Source organism: Solenopsis invicta, chromosome 8 (genome assembly GCF_016802725.1).
Source record: "Solenopsis invicta isolate M01_SB chromosome 8, UNIL_Sinv_3.0, whole genome shotgun sequence".
In the NCBI taxonomy this organism is placed as follows: Eukaryota; Metazoa; Arthropoda; class Insecta; order Hymenoptera; family Formicidae; genus Solenopsis; species Solenopsis invicta.
Genome location: NC_052671.1, coordinates 15,947,814 through 15,960,119, shown reverse-complemented (window position 1 = coordinate 15,960,119; position 12,306 = coordinate 15,947,814). Strand labels below are relative to the sequence as shown.

The 12,306-nt window shown below is 31.6% G+C and overlaps 1 protein-coding gene across 1 annotated transcript in view; it reads left to right on the top strand.

Annotated features, from left to right (window-relative positions):
* The window catches only part of LOC105197169 (FK506-binding protein 15), a 264,070-nt gene that overhangs the window by 2,890 nt on the left and 248,874 nt on the right, over window positions 1–12,306 (top strand). The window contains exon 2 of the mRNA XM_039452428.1: window positions 3,498–3,573. The gene's annotated coding sequence lies outside the window, so the exon portion shown is untranslated. The remainder of the gene's footprint in view (window positions 1–3,497; window positions 3,574–12,306) is intronic.

The following is a 12,306-nucleotide window of genomic DNA, read 5'->3' as shown; positions in this document are numbered from 1 at the left end:
AGTAATTTTCTATTAAATTATCTTAATTTAAACAATGAATTTTAAGAACAGAATATTAAGCTGGTACAATATGAATTGAGATAATTAAATATACGTATCTGACTATATAACTATGGACTGCCAGTTACCCACATTTTTTCTATTTTCACAATGTTTTGTTGTGTCTTCAACATAACGCGCGCCTCCGACGGTTAAATGGTAGAAAATTGAAACACGAAGTCGCATTTCTTTTTCTTTGCACATTTTATTTATGTATTACAAATAGTTTTAAACTTTGCTGAGTATAATAAAACAACGCAATGTTATGTCATATTTCATCTTTCTCTTTTTCCTATTTTACCGGCAAAATGCTACTTCGTGTTTCAATTTTCTGCTAGTTAACCGTCGGATGCGCGCGTTATGTTGAAGACAGCGTGAAATGGCCAATTAGCAGTCCATAGTTACATAGTAAAAAATATGTATCATGTATATACGCATCGTCGAAAGTAAGATAATTTAATAGAAAGTAACTATTTAGTACGCGTATCAAGTGTGTAACAAACCGTCTTTCCGCTCCCCCCTCGGACCGTCCACCATTGCAGGCTGTCCGGAACAACCGCCGGACAGCGAAGACACGGCGCGTAGCGCCAATAAGAAATTCGAACACCGGCGTAGCGCGCGTTGACGCATCCGTGCGTCAGTTCTCCACGCGCACGCGCTCGACCGGAGTGGCGGCCGCTGGACCGATCTCGAGCGGCGGGGAGTCCCCCACCGATTCCGTACCGTTCCGTATCCCCGCACCGTCCCTGCCCTCGAGATTCGGGTATATAAGCACCGCCGCTCCTAGTAGAGTCGAGGCTCTTCTCCGTCCGATCTCCCGTCCGAGAAGAAAGTTTATCCCGAGTGCTCACACGGAGTTAAGCGCCTTAGCTTTAGTCAAGCGGTCTTGACGCGAGCCATCGGCCTTCCTAGTCCGCCGGTTCACGGGCTCAAGTCCATCTTGGGCTCCACCAGGAGATCCTGGTAGTCGGCACTTCCCGATCCGCTGTCCTGTCTCGGTATCGGACTCACGACTTGGGGTGTGAAGTTCCACGCCTCTACTAAGAGATCTTGGCGTGAGTCGATTACCACAGCCGAACATCGCGGTATTAACCGCAGCGCACCGCGATCGGGCTAGCGTACAGCTGTACCGCGCGCGCGTCGTCTACGGCCGTGGCCGTGGCCTTCGGCAAGGCCACGGTACCCGCGCGTCAACAAGGATTCCGAGTTCCGAGAATCTCGGCTCGGAATCCCGCGTACCTGTAAATAAACACCGTGTACAATACCGCGTTTAAAATCCGACCGTTCCGAATCTCGCGTGTACATACCGTCCGTCCGTCTGCGCGTTCCGATTTCCGTCTGTCCGTCCGCGCGTAATTTCTAAGTTTTGTTACGTCCGTCCGAGCGTCACCGCCATCTGTCCGTCCACGCGTCGTGGCTAAAAACGCCACGTTATTACTTTGTACCAAACACTACGCGAAATAAAGATTCGCTATTTTCTTTCCAACCAAAACAGTCTAGTTCTCTTGGCGACCTCAATCCGCGTCTTCGTCCGCCGAACTCACGCCGCCCCGTGCGCGGAAAAAGACAGGTCGTTACAAGTGCTCGGTGTAAAATAGGCCATAAACATTTTGGCTCAAATAACTATAAAATTGTGTTGTAAAATATTGAAAGAATATATCAGCGTTTTTTCGATTACTCAATGTTTAAACAGTGAAATTCAGCGATGTCTGCAGAGGATTAATTAAAAGTTACGTTAAAATTAAATTAAATTAAAAATTAATGTTGAAAAACATTTATAAAATAAATTAGAAATTTTTAATTTTTGAAAATAACTTTATCTTGTGTAAATTACTTAAAATAATTATAATATAGGTCATTAAATTTTAATGTTTTATTTGTAAATTAATACTAACAAGGGGAGGACCAAGTGAGAGACCCTGGGATTTTGATCCCAATTTTTTTAGTTATTCTGGAGACGAAAAATAAGTTTACGTCTCCTGGCGTTTCATCGAATAAGCCTTAGTTTCGAAATAATAAATTTGTGAAAATTGGCCATACCGTGGCGCGCTATATGAGCCTTCCCGATAACTGTTCTCAAACCAGTGCAGTCGGCTCTGTGCGTTAGGTGCTTGCTTCACAATCGTAAGATCCGGGTTTGCTCCCGGATGTGTGCAATATTTTTTTTTCTTTTTTTTTAAATAAATGTATTTATTTATCTTGATGATATTAATATAGTATGCAAATTTCTAAAATAGAAAATTTAATTTAATATCATTTTCTAAACTTCAATTTAAATTTAATTTGAAGGGAATTTGAATTCAAGTAATAATATTTGAAATAATAAATAGGTAATAATAATAATAATATATAAGTTATTTGAAACGACGGATAATATATAAAAGCAACGTATCTAAATTTTCAAATTGTTTAATTTAAAATTTAATTGGAAATAATATTAACAGTATTTTAAAATTCTAGTTTTTAAAATAATTAATCGTAAAAGAAGAATAATAAACAAACATCTGATTGTGAATGTAAATGTAAATACTTTTATTACAAAAGTTAATTATTTAAATATTGCAGATTTATTACAAAATTAAATTATTTCGATGGGGAACAATTACTTGAATGATAAACATCATAAAAACGTGAAAGAATTTCGGCTTTATAACCGACTACATACCTGCAAGGCGATTAAAAACCTCTCGTTTATTTACCATTTTATATCCGCTTCTTTTACCAGTGTTAAATTTAAACAATTTGAAAATTTAGATACGTTGCCTTTATATGTTATCCATTTCTAATAACTTATATATTATTATTATTATTACCTATTTATTATTTCAAATATTATTACTTGAATTCAAATTCCCTTCAAATTAAATTTAAATTGAAGTTTAGAAAATGATATTAAATTAAATTTTCTATTTTAGAAATTTGCATACTATATTAATATCATCAAGATAAATATATTTAAAAAAAAAAGAAAAAAAATATTGCACACATCCGGGAACGAACCCGGATCTTACGATTGTGAAGCACCTAACGCACGGAGCCGACTGCACTGGTTGCGAGAACAGTTACCGGGAAGGCTTATATGGCACATCGCGATATGGCCAATTTTCACAAATTTATTATTTCTAAACTAAGGCCTATTCGATTAAACGCCGGAAAACGTAAACTTTTTTTTCGTTTCCAGAATAACTAAAAAAATTGGGATCAAAATCCCAGGGTCTCTCACCTGGTCCTGCCTTTGTAAGTTTATTTAAAATTACAAAAAATACTTTCATGCGAAATGTATTTTTTTTTTACATTAATAAATTTTTAACTTGAGAAAAAAGTTAATAAATTAAAGTTTGTGTTTCAAAAATAATTAAGAATTAAATAAATAATAATAATTAAAAATTAATTAATTTAAGAGTTTTTTTTTTAATTTGATTATTCTTTTTAATTTGATTATTTAATTTTTTAATTAGTTACTCTACTATGGATTTACTCTACTATGGATTTACTTAAGAGAATTCTGGATAATACATTTGCTTGGTAGATTTGGTGAGTCACCTGAAAGACTATAAAGTTTTCTAATTTTTTCTTATTCTGGTTGTATTTTGAATACTACGCTTTGTTTTTTTTTGTTAAATTACAATTTTTTTTATTTACTTTGTTTTATTTTTCTTAAGATTTCTTTTGATTTTACATTGAAATGCTTTTATATTAAAATAATTTTCGATCTTTTATTATTTGTTAGATTAAATATATTTTGTTTACTTTATTCACTTTATTGTAATGTTAAGTTTTTTGTATGTATATTTTTCTTGTATTTTGTGATTACGTTTTGACATACACTGTCGTTCTGAAAATTTATATATCACGCTGTGTATAGATTTTCAGTATTAATAGTGAATTTTGGACCGTAATTTATGTATACTAGAGATTTTCAAGTAAGAGATTAGTCACCACCGTCTAGAGTGGGTAAAAGTAGAGTTATGTCAATTAGCCGGAAGTCGCCATTTAACGACTGAAACTCAATTGACTTTGATTGGCTCAATGCACATAGGATGCATCAACGCGTTACGCGTGGCGAAGTAGCCAATCATTCTTTCGCTTTCTTATTTTTTGCCATAAAAGCGAAAAATGATTGGCTATCGGAGATTGCTTGTAAAATGGCGAAATCAATTAGAGAGAGGAACATGCATTAGCACCACTCTACTTTTACCCACCGTCCATCCGCCATATTGTTCAAGACATTTTTGGTGCGCTTTCAAAAAATATTTAAATCAATTTTACACACACACACACACACACACACACACACACACACACACACACACACACACACACACAGGGGAAAGTAGGATTATTGTACGCACTGGGTAATTGTACGCTTCGTGGTTTGGCATCTTCCCGATGAATACAGATTATATCACGACGATATTTGTAGGCTGAAGGCATTTTTTAAATATATAACCATACGTTATATCATTTAAAAACGTAATTAATTGAAAAAAGAAGAAAAAGTAAAATCATGATTTTTGTTGCGATTTCGGCGTTCAGAAAATAAGGCAATAAGTCCATATTTTTACTTTATTCATTTAATCTTGTTTTACCTAACAAAAGTACGTTTTTTCCTGCGTTCTTTGAGCTATTGTTTATTAAATTTACTTAAATACTCATCAAGTAATTGTTTTTTTATGAAATCAAGTCCGCCATGGACAATTTTACGCATCCATCTTGAAAGGCGTGAGACCACGTGAGACCAACTATAGTGCCACTAGTACAGTGTAGTGTAGTGCAGCTAAAAGAATGGACTATAATCTCCGCGTACATTTATCCAACCGCGCGTACAATTATCTAAGGCGCGAGAAATTTTTTCGTTTATCCACTTGCCTCTTTTTGCTGAATATAGCATTATCAAATGAAAAATTGTTCAATATGACAATACATAATGATAAAAAAATGTTTAAAGTTTCTATTTCTGTACTCGTATTGATTTCAACTTCAAAAATCACTTTACTGCGATAAATTTCCCTTAGGTGCGTGCAATTTACCTACTTTCCCCTACAGAGTGATTATTAATGAATGTTTCCACTTTTTACCATTGAAGCATGATTTACCGACGGATACGTATTTCTAACATGTTATTATATTGGAAATTACAAATGCGTGCTGCAATGGTAAAAAGTGGGAACATTTATTAAAAATTACCCTGTATATACAGGTTGATTATTAATGACCGTTTCCATGTTTTACCATAGGAGCATGATTTACCGACGGATACGTATTTCTAACATATTGCATTAGAAATTACAAATGCGTGTTCCTATCGTAAAAAGTGGGAACAGTCTTTAATAATTCTGTATATATATGTGTATATGCGTGCGTGCATGCGTGCGTGTGGACAATCACTAATTTTGACGTGAGAAGTTTGAGATGTTTGTAATAAAGTTCGACAGTCTTTGGGCAAATTTTTTATTCCTGCTTTTTATTCCTGCTTTTGTAAGCAGTTGTAAAAGTCAATTTACATAAATGTGCTTTATTTGACAATCTATCGCAAATAATCTCAATTCTTCAACAAAAACATCCTCAACGAATTCAGAATAGTCATCTTCCTCTTCTGAATCAGTCTCATAGCGTGTATCATTTAACATAATATTTTGTGTAATTGAATCCTTGTTATCCAACTGAATATCTTGAATCTCAATATTTTGTATAAAATTATGTATCCCTTCTAATTCATTATCAATTCCGGAATCAGGGTAATTTTTTTCCTTAGATTGGTCTTGTGGTAAGTAACAAGTATCATGCAAAATTTGTAAGTCTATACTTAATTGGACTTTAAGCCGACGAAAAACCTGCCGTTTTGATAATTTGGAATACCTTTTACTTTTTGGCATATTTCTATAATTATAACAATTATAACATAACAATATAATAGTTTATTGATTTAAGAAAATATTTTTGCAAATAACCTAAAATAATTGTAATCCCAACTTATCATAAAAATTCGTCTATTATAATATTTAAAATTCACAAAATCACTACGTTCATGAAGCTAGTGGTTGTCTGAATGATGTTGCTGCTAATTTTGATCATATTTAATTAAAAATTAAATTTATTTGTTAAAGTAAATTAAAGTAGTGTCAAAGCATTATGTAAACAGTATGTAGCAAACAATGTGATGAAATATTTAATGCAAAAGTAAAACTTTTTTACATAACATACATCATTTTAGAATACTTTTATTCGTAATAATTCAATATATATGTCACCTATTAATATAATTAAAAAACATATTTAAAGACGTTCTTTGATCATATTGGGTGACACATATTCAATTTATTGCGAATGATAATACTGATTTATATTATATGATGAAAGTTTTTATTATTATAAAGGTGTAAAGATAATTTTGTAGAACTACTAAAAATTTGTGATAAACCTAATATTACAAAGAAGAAAATGTATATCTATATCTTAAAAGCCACAGTTAAGACACATTATAACTTTCACAAACATGCATTTTACAATGCAAAATAGCGCATAAAAGAAAACATAATAGGTAAAGTTAGGTTAGGTTAGATTACATTATTAGAATCATAGGCCGGTATTCATAGTCGATTCTTATATTTAAGATCGTCTTAAGTATCACCTTAAGATGCCATCAACCAATCAGAGAGCCGTACTAGCATCTTAAGACGTTACTTAAAACGATCTTGAAATAAGAATTGACTATGAATACTGGCCAATAAATGATATGATGATGCATAAAAAGGCATAAATGATGTATAGTTAGGGCTTATCCAAACGCCTTTCGACTTCCAACGCTAGCACAGTTTAGATATACCAGTTCCGACACTGAGCGTCGCCATCTTTGATGTAGCGGGTGACAAGATCACGTGATCGTAGCCATATTGAGAATTGTACACGCGCTTACATTTGAATGCTTTATGAGCTATAGATGAATTATGTATGTTCCACAAAAAACAAATTTACCCAGTGTAACAGTGCAAATTATTTCATCCTTGTTCAACATTAGTAAACAACAAGGATAAAATGATTAACTGTGTCAAATTATATCAAATGTGTGCCTCTTACTGGAAAACGTACATATCTTATATAGTAAATGAATAACTTTTTGTCATAAAATTTATTATTATTTAAGAATAAACTAAATCTTTCATTATTATACTATTATTAAGTTACATAATTTTTAAATAACATTAAAGATTATTTTGTCTTATTAGCAGACAATAAATTAATTTATTACTGTTTTATTTAATTATCTCTAAGAAAAATTTTAAGTTAAATATTTCAAATAACATATTTGTAATGTAAATATTTCTATTAATTTTTAATTATAATAATTTATAATAATTTATATAACACGTTTTGTTTAATTGATGTTATTTTCTTTATTCTTGTGCTTTGACTGACTCGAAGTTTTTTGAATTCGTTTATGTTATACAGTTATAAGAGCAGCCATCTTCTCTGTGGTACAAACTGACGCATGTGCATCGGAAATTTGTCCCATCGAAAAAAGTGGAGTGTCGGAACTGGTATATCTAGACTGTGACGCTAGTAAGACGGTGAGCGTCTCTAGCGTCCAAAATATGAATCAAGCTAAAAGTGAGTTCTTTTCGAATCCATTACGAATAGATATAAAAGACTTTTTTAATTTAATTTTAAAAGAAGTCAAAATGTATACTTTTAAGGAATCCTTTTCTAACTATCGAAGAGGAATTCTTTTTTAAATTCATTTTGAACAGATTTCTCGAATTCAAAATGAACTTAAGAAAGTGAATTCTTTTTGAATCCAGCTGTGCTATCTGGGAAGTTTCGAACGCTTGCTTTGTGAAGACGGAATGAGATAGGAAGTTCGACCAAGACGTAAAAAAAAGTTTGATATCTCTTTCGATTGATATGGTTGATCAACTTTTTTGGTCAACTAAAATTCGAACGGCACGGCAGCAAAGTTTTATTAAAGTCTGTGGGACTGCTATTGTGTACGTGTAAAACTTTCTTATGAATCTTACGTAAAAAAAAAAAAAAAAAAACTGGACAAGAGACATTTGAAAAGGTCTGTTCGCGTATGTCTATAATTAAAATACTATATTGCCGTGGAAAAAGGAACTTCTGTGCAGAACCCGAAATATATTATGAAACACAAACGTCAATTTTTAATTTTTGACACCTTGAATTAATTAAAAATACCTCATATTCGCCTTGTTATGTAAGTACATTTTTTAATAGAAATTGCAGACATAATTTTTTTTTGAAAGTATGACTCTTTAGCTTTAAAACGCCGTATTGTAAAGTTTTTAAAAGTTTTTTGTTGCAAAGATTTAATTTAAAAAAGAAAGTGGATTTTTACACATCCAAAAATACCTCATTCTCCTTGCTATAAATATATTTTTTAAAAGGAATGTCAATACCGTAATTTTTTTGAAAATATGACTCTTTTGCTTTAAAACGCCATATTTGAAAGTCCTTAAAAGTTTTTTTGTTGTGAAGATATGATTTTTTAAAAGAAAAGTGGATTTTTGAACAATTTTTTATTTTTGCTTAATGATTTTTTTTTATAACTTTACAATAAATCATTTTTCGGCAATGCCAATAATGCCGTCATATTTTTGAAATTCTGAACATTCATTAAAAAAAAAATTTGTAGAAAAATATTGACTGTAATCAATGTTATAGCTTTTCAAAGTTGAAAAAGTCTCCCAGACCCGAAAATGTGTTTCCATCTTTTATAAAATTGATGTGTTTAAAAGGGTTAATATTTATTTATGATTATTGTCTATATTTTTTCGGAAATTCGGTTTTTTTTCCTTGATGAATTTGGTATTGTACTTTTTTTTCTTCTCTCTCTCTCTTTTTTTTTTTTTAGAAAAGAAAAAGTCAACACATTATTTGATAGAGAAACATTAATTTGTACCATTTAGATCTGGTTTTTTTTAGCAGTCGCCATTCGTTTCTTCTTTTCTTCTTAAGATATTTGTCTCTTTTTCTACTCTTTGTGTTATAATTACGAAAAAATGACAACGCGATATTATTAACACTTAAGCAAGCGCTTGATTTTTTTATAACGTAAATTGCGTGGAGATTAATTTGACCCACACTTTATATTATATATATATATATATTTTTTTTTCTTATATATATATTTATATTTATATTTTATATATATATATATATTATAAAAAAAGTTCAGTTTTATTTTTAAATAATTATAAATTAGTACATATTTAAAAAATGAAATAATTTGCAAGCATTAGAAATTTAAAAATTCTATTTAAAAATATATTTCTTTACGTAACATTTTAATTAATAAATCCATAGTTTTCAAATTAGTTAACAATTACAAGTATTTAAAATATTCAAATAAATTTGAATTATTATTATATTTTAAATAAAAGTATAAACACAATACATATATGAGTATTACTTTAATAATTTGATTATTTAAAGCCAGTAATAATTTGGAAAATAATAATATTGTAGTATCTTTATTTTATAAATATATATTTTTTTATTATATATTAATTTTTTCAAGCATATAAAAATATTAATAAACATTTTTATTATAAAAAAAAATTAAAAATAATTTGTTTTATAAAAATAAATATTTATCTGCAAAATAAAATATCGAAAAAATTAAAAAAATTGTAAAGTAAAAACAAACTTTTAAGCAATACGCTGAATTTTGCAAAAAATTCCCTAACAGCACAATTACTACGTTTACACAACTAACGCTGAAGTTACAACATCGATGTTATGATACTAGCTAATCACAGTCTTTCCATTCTTCTGAGGAGTACTCGTGATTGGCCAGTTTTATAACATCGATGTTATAACTTTGGCGTAAGTTAGGCCGTGTAAATGTAGTAATTGATGTCCTGAGGACATTCTGAGGCTCTCTCAAAAGTACAATTGAGATAATCTCAAAACATTCTCAAACGTACTGCGATAGGCGTAGTATGTTCTGCGAATGATCAAATGTCCGGGGTGCCTTATCCCATAGACATTTGCCGCGAATGTCTATGGTTTTAGGACAGTCTCCGAAAAGGATGGGAACGGGATGGTTACAGTCGGACCCATATACACGCACACATAGACAGCTAGGCGCGCGCGCAGGATATGTTAAGTTAGGATTAGGTTATTAATGCACAGATAGTATTAATTAGAAGTAAATAGAATTTATTTCAAATGTATATAAATTAGTATTTGTTACATACATCATTGCAAATTGCAAGAAATAACAAAAATATTGGAAATGCACACAAAATCTTATAAATATTGCAACATCAACATTTTAAGAACAACCCAGTCGACAAAATGTTAGCACTGTGTCGGCAGGCTGGCGACAGATTTGATCAAGACGTGTTGGCAGCCTGAACTCAACTAATCTCAAATTCTGCTTACGTTCTGTTGACAGAACCCTGTTGATATTCTATGTAAGTGAAATGACAGCACCAAGCGAGCACGCCGTGCTGCCAGCACATGACGCCAGATAAGCGGCAGAATTCGAACATGACATGCGCAACACAATCTGACGACAGACTACTAACACAAATCGAGCACCCCGTGCTGACAAGATCTGCTGTCACGCTGGCAGCAGAAATAAAGTATTTTTATTCAAAAACTTTTATTATAAATTTTTTTTTTTTTTTTAGTTTTGCAGATTTTATTCTTATTTTTATTAAAGGTTAATTTAATTCGCATATATTCTATTTTACTAATTACGATTGCGTATTATTTTACAATTTTTAAAAACGCATTAGGGATTTGAACGGCGGGATTCGAACCTAAGATTTTGGGACAATAATCTAATACGCTAACACTGAGCTAATCATACAGTTGTGATATCGTTAATAAAAAGTTATATTTGAAATAGTAAGTAAAGCTGATTTAAACAGAAAGAAACTTACGTGTTGAGTATCACGCGAATATTCTCACTAGCTTTTTGATTATTTAGCTTTAAATATTTTTAAAATTAACTATATAAACTGTATAAATATTTAAAACCTGTTCCTGCTCAAAGTAATATAGTAAAAAAAACAACTATTGGAAATAGTACCAGAGCATAAAAAAAAACATTGACGTAAAAAGTACGCTTGCAAAAATTAATTGTTATAAACAATCAACTAATTGTTATAAACAAATTACTAAAAATTGACTGTAGAGGAAAACTGATTACTCCAATCGATTTTACAGAAAAAATGAGTCAAGAAACATATAACGCTTTCTTAATTGTTATAAACAAATTAGTTGCAAAATTTACTTTTGCAACGTTTCTTTAGTAATTTTTTCCGTAGAATCGATTGGCGCAATCAGTTCTCTTTTAGAGTAAATTTTTAATAATTTGTTTATACCAATTGGTTGCAAAATTGAGTTTTGAAAAGTTCTTTTTACATTAGTAATGTTTTTTCATGTCTTGGTCCTATTTCCAATTCCAATTTTTTTGACTATTTTTGTTAATCAGACCATGGTCAGGAACGGGTTTTAATTATTAATATATATGCAGGCAGATAGAAATCTCGATGAATACAATGCGGATAGATAGAGATAGGATTCCTGTACGTAATTGCGGACAGGTGCAGATAGAAATTACGGCTTATAAAATACAAACAGAAACAAACAGAACATATTGTTACGCCCGGTATAGGCGTGTATTATGTTATAAACGTCTTTTGTCTATGAGTGGCAATGTTCGTGTTGTTGAGGTCTGAAGCCTTGTTTTGGTGACAGACGTGTAGAATAAACGTTGGAGTTTTTCAAAGATTCTGCTTTATTATTTATCGCACGCGAGTGCCTTTTGTGTGAGAGCGCTCGAGAGTGTTTGTGTAACCGACGGACGTAACAATATGCATAAAGAAATTGATTAGCCCAATAATTAAGCAAATGCATAAGAAAATGAATCAATCACTTTCTTTATGCATATATTATTTATGCATGCAATTATGTAAGTTTGTCTAAATAGGCCCTTAATAAATTTATGAAGAGTGACGCTACAATTTAAAAATATGCAAAACAGCACGGTTTGCTTGATTTCTGCTGCCTTCGTGACGTCAGATCCTGTTAGCACGGGGTGCTCGATTTGTGCTAACAATCCGTCAGATTTTGTTGTGCAGGTCTTGCTCTAATTCTGTCGCTTATCTGACATTAGGTGCTGGTAGCATGGCGTGTTTGCGTGCTGCTACCAGTTTGCTGTCAGATTGTCGCGTAGATCTTGCTTGTTTTTTTACCGCTAATTTTACGTCAGGTATTTGTCAGCACGCGATGCTT